This window comes from Rhipicephalus sanguineus, chromosome 2 (assembly GCF_013339695.2).
Source record: "Rhipicephalus sanguineus isolate Rsan-2018 chromosome 2, BIME_Rsan_1.4, whole genome shotgun sequence".
NCBI lineage: Eukaryota > Metazoa > Arthropoda > Arachnida > Ixodida > Ixodidae > Rhipicephalus > Rhipicephalus sanguineus.
Window position 1 is genome coordinate 200,331,591 of NC_051177.1, and position 5,396 is coordinate 200,336,986.

General features: G+C 48.2%; 1 non-coding gene across 1 annotated transcript; it reads right to left on the reverse strand.

Moving 5' to 3' along the window:
• Positions 1-1,077: 1,077 nt before the first annotated feature.
• On the reverse strand, positions 1,078-1,148 carry Trnag-gcc (transfer RNA glycine (anticodon GCC)). The gene has a single exon. It is a non-coding gene; the product is annotated as a tRNA-Gly (tRNA).
• Positions 1,149-5,396: the final 4,248 nt, after the last annotated feature.

The following is a 5,396-nucleotide window of genomic DNA, read 5'->3' on the forward strand; positions in this document are numbered from 1 at the left end:
CTCAACGTCCCTGTGTGCGGGCGTCACTTCATAACAGGCGAGTTATGTTTCCAAATCTCGCGCGAAGTTGGTCCGCCCATTACGTGCGACACTGCAGACACGGAGGACCCGAGTTCCCCAGTCAACACTGCTTCGCTGCAGGCTGCATAATGTCTTGAACGATTCTTCTTCGGCATAAGCGCAAGGCAAACGATAAAAAACCGCGCACTAAGCGAAACGATCCGCCGCGCGGTCACTGAGACGTACACTCTTAAAACAAAAGGTTGTAGTACTAACAAACTTTGCTTTACTAATATGTAAAGCTTAAGCTTCACATATGTTACTACCCTATTAGTAAATGCAGTTAGTAACCGTTACTACCCTCGCCGTTACTACCGCAACTAGTAGCGGTTACTACCTTTCTCATTGCGGACTTGTAAACTATACGTAGTAATGGTTACTACACGAAAAAAGTAGTGACCGTGATCCTTTCGCCTCACGCATGGAGGAAAGAAAAAGAAAGGAGGTAGCATTACGTCTAGCAGCCAGCCTTGGCAAGCCAACTCGCTTTACATCGTCTCCGTGGCCTCACCAGTTTACAGACCTGTACAAAGGTATCGGTAACATTGTATCAACTAAATGTCTGTACAGTGTTTTTCTTGTCACGGAGCAAAAATACTTCATTGAAAAGCGAGTGTATAAAAAACGGAAGGAATCAACCACTTCACGCAAATAGCCAGTGACACTTCCTCCCGCCATATCTGCGGAAGTTACAATAAATTGCGGCAGTGCTTTCCCCAGTCGAACTTGAATCACTGTGCGCAGAAAATCGTTTGGCTGCTGACGCAAAAAAAGAAAACGAGAGATAATTTGTCTGATAAAAAAACGTGACAGACCTAGCCCACCACTGCGGACGGAACGAAACAAAATGGTTCTGCTTGCCCTCTCCCAACTCGAAGCCCATATGAATACGGCAAAAACACGGTGCATTTTTTGCACACTTGAACTCACAGAACAACCGACGCTCTGTGTTTAGCCCCGTATCCATGGCATGGTTTCTTGCGCAATAATCCATAGCCTATGTAAAAAAAAATTAACTGCGTCGGCCGGGAATCGAACCCGGGCCACCCGCATGGCAGGCGAGTATTTTACCACTGAATCACCGACACTTTTTTTTTCTTTATTGCCGAAATCATATATTACAAGGCATAAAACCTGGCAGCCAGACTTTGGCTACCGCGGGATTAAAATCTTTTCACGCATACCAATACATCAAGTACGGAGATCCAGTCTGGCGGATCGGCAAGAGCGCGATACACATCTCGTAGGCGCACGACACTTTCAATGAAATGTTCGCGAACAGGGCGTATATCTTTATCAACATGCTGAAATTGCGTTCTCGTTTTCCTCATGGCGTGAAGTCCCAGGACCATGATAACATCGTACGGAAAGCACCCGATACGTCTACCGGCATGAAACGACTGCCATAATGGTCATAAGGTAGTTGTTTCTTTAATGTGCGTTGAAGCACATCCCAATGAAATATTGGGCCCCAACAGTCTAGAAATACGTGTTCAATCGTTTCCGGTTTCTTACATAAGATGCAGTCAGTGGTCCAGGTTGTAAAGATGCCTTTATCTTGGAGCCAGGTTTTAACAGCGAGTGTGTTTGTGTGCAAATGAAAGAAGGATGTTTCAACTGATGGTTGTATAGGCATTTTCTTTACTCGTTTGAGCACAAACTGTCCTGCGCCTCCGCGATGTGAGAAACGGTACAATGGCTCTGGGAGCATGTTTTCCACTAGGTCCTTATATAGCTTTTTCTTCTTAACATTAAATAAACAATGTAAAGAAAATCGTGCGTTCAGCAACCTGAACGAGAGAACCACCTTGCGCAGGTACCCGGTTACAGAACTGCTGATCATTTCGCGGGACGACGCTATAAGTTCCGGGAGTAGTCGCCGTAGCCTCGTTTGTATGATAGTGCGGAGGAACGGCTGATTTGGATCCCGTAAATACATAAATCGCGACACAACCTGTCGCAAAAACAGATGAACAAGACCAAGGCCATCTTTCTTGACAGGGCGGAACAAATTCATTCTGCTATTACGCTCCCAAGTGGACGCCCAAATAAAAACAGCAAGAACGCGGTGAAGTTTTTGTGTGCTAACTCGTGATGCACATAACCCATTCATCACATACCAGATTTTGGAGATCAGAAAAATGTTGCAGACAGTGACTCGTGAAAAAATAGACAATTGCCTGCCATGCCACGCAGTAGACTTTTCTTTTGCACTTCGCGCCTGGTCAGACCAGTGCGCTTCTGGATCACGATAAGATTCAAGTGGCACGCCTTCGTAACGTGTTGGAATTGCCGACCAACGTAACCGAGAGTAATGCTCTGGCGTAACATCCCAGTCGCCATGCCAAAACCCGTAACTCTTATCCCAGTTTATTTGGGCACCGGTGCAGTCACAAAAAGTCGCATACAATATTAGTGGCTTGTTTGATGCTCTCCCTGTCTGAGCAGAACACAGCAAAATCATGTGCGTAAGCCAAAACATTGACGTGTGCTGTCTCCAGCCTGAAGCCCGTAATAGCTTCCGTGTGGTCAATGGCCAAACAGAACGGTTTGAGATAAAGTGAAAAGAGCAAAGGCGACAAAGGACATCCCTGCCTCACTGAGGAGCGGACGTTCACGCTCCCGTAAGTTCCCCGTTTACTATAATACGCATGGTGCAGTCCATGTACGCCATTCTGACGCCTTGTAGTATTACATGGCCAACATTTGAATATTTGGGAATGTCCAATAAAACCTCGTGCGAGACTCGGTCAAAAGCTTTCGCCAGGTCGAGCTGCATCAATGCCACGCGCTCGCCTAGAACGTCACAACATTCAAGAACACTTCGTGCGATGTGAGTGTTCGTCGCTGTGCTGCGGCCTTTAATACCGCAAGTCTGATGTGGCCCTACCAGCTTTGATATAACCCCCTGGAGTGTTTTGGCTAATACTTTCATAAACATTTTGTAGTCCACGTTGGTGAGGCTGATAGGACGATAAGAGCCCACGGAGAGACGTTTTTCCGGGTCATCACTCTTGGGTATCAGCACAACGTGAGACCTTCTGAATGAAAGCGGAACTCGCTTACGGTCGTAAGCTTCAGCGAAAACCCCAAGCAACACAGGAGCTACCTTAAATTTAAAAGCTTTATAGAAGGCGGCCCCTAGGCCATCGGGCCCGGGCGCCTTGCCCAGAGTCAAGTCGCCGATTGCGTCCTCGATTTCTCGTAGAGAAATCTGCACCTCTAAACGTGCTTTAACTTCGTGCCCCAAAACGTGCCCCAAAACATAACCGATGAGCCGGCGTCGAAGACAAGTTCTTGCGTTGTACAGCTGCGCCTAAATTTCTTGCGATGGTCTTCGTAAACAGCCATTGAAAAAAAAAAACTTATTCCATCTTTCTTGTGCCTTCCTGAACAAATAACCGTGACACTGCTCATCGGTGCACCGTTTTTTCTTCTTTGCACGACGACAAACAGTGCACGCAACAGCGAAAACACAGCAGCAACTGCGATAGGCACACAGTCTTTCGCCTCGACCCCGAGGACCCCGGAGGAATACGATAACGAAAGTTACGTATGATGTTCTCATCATCGCACCGTACAGTGCACTTCGCTGCGATAATACTGACGAATGTGCTGTAACGTGAGTGCTGAAAGTACGTCAGACCACAAGTTATCCGATCAACGCCAGTGTTGTCGTCGTGCCTGGTAAAATCGCTATGTGCACACAACTACTCTCACAAAAACACGTCGCACCTCGTAACCCTTGGCTGAAAAGCAAAAATGCAGCATAAAACGGCTCGCTGACTGCTTCGCACGAAACAGATTCACACAAGGCGTGGGAGCTGCCGAACTTTTTGTGCTCTGTTTAGAGTTGGGATAATCTCTTTTTATTTCTGACTGCGCTTGCGCGCAAACTTTCGTCGTGGGAAGTTTTTCATAATAAATGTCAATTGCAAAAAGAGTGGCCGGCACCTGCATGGGAACAAATGGGAAGATGCCGTCGATGGGGACCTTCAATTATTTTCCACGTTAAAATTAAAAAGAAAAAAATCGAAGCCGGTGATGAATAACTGCGCAACAGTTATTCGTCTGTGTTTCTCTGTTCTTTCCTAGTAATTCTCCTAGTGTGTTATGCGTTCCTAATCGAAGGAGACGGTTTGTGGAAGTATAGTGCGGGAGGCCATGGGCCAGCTTCGTCGCTTTACGAATGAGGGCCTCAACGCGAAGTTGTTGCGCTTAGGTCAACCGCTGAAAGGGAAGATGGTATGTAAGACGGCTGATGATGCATGCCTCCACCAAGCGCAGCAGGTCCTCTTCTCGAAGACCCGAGCGCATGTTAGAGACCTGCCGGATCATGGCCAGAATTCTCAAACAGATCCCGCAAAATGATTCAATCACACCTTCCCGCATCCACCTAATGTGGACCCCTGGTCATGCCTCACTGCGGGGCAATGAACGCGCACATGCCCGCTATATTTCCCTCCGGGAGGCCCGGCTTGGTGAAACGACCAGTTCAGGGTGGGGGGATCCCTTGCTGCGTTACGGAGACATTCTCCGTCATTATAGAGGCATTCGCTGCACTCACCGTGCACCACCACACTCCTTCTCGAGAGAGGAAGCAGTGGCACTACGACAGTTGCAAACCGACGCTTTTCCTAATCTTGTCTCCCTGAACAAATTCTGGCCACACTGTTATGCCGACAATTGTCCGGGCTGCGGCAAGTCACCCTCCATCTTCCACGTCACTATCGAGTGCACGGCAAACCTTTTCCCTCCATTACCACCCCTCCTCTGCCCGCGACGCAAAAAAGGAGCTGTGGGACGATGCCCTCAGCGATGGACCTCCCGAGGTCCTGCGAGCCATCATACATCGGGCTCGACACGTCGCCGGAGTCGTCCTAGGGAACCCGGACTAGGAGCTCCTCCCATGGTTTTGTTTTACTTGCATAATAAAGATGTTTTGTCTCTCTCTCTCTCTGTTCTTTTCTTGAGCTTATCTGCCCTTGTGATTATCTGACTTGTTTTGAGATTATCTATTTTCTGTCTTATGGTCTCTTCTGCTTTTGTACTGTTTGCGTCGGTGCGTCTAACCCCAGGCGCTGGCGTTTCGCCTCCGCCTGTCTCTTCCATAGATCTAGCTGCCGACGCTGGCGGATCGCTATCGCTTCGCTAGCTCAGAGAGACAGAGTAGCCCTTCGGCGACGCTGGCGTTCCAAACATACAGCCTGGTCGGCTTATGTGTTTCGAACGTGGGACCTGCGTGACGCCAACGCGAGAAATGAGACGACTACAAGGCGGGCCTTTAAATTGATGCGCAGTTAAGGAATGTAATCATACCAGCTGCCATGTTGAAC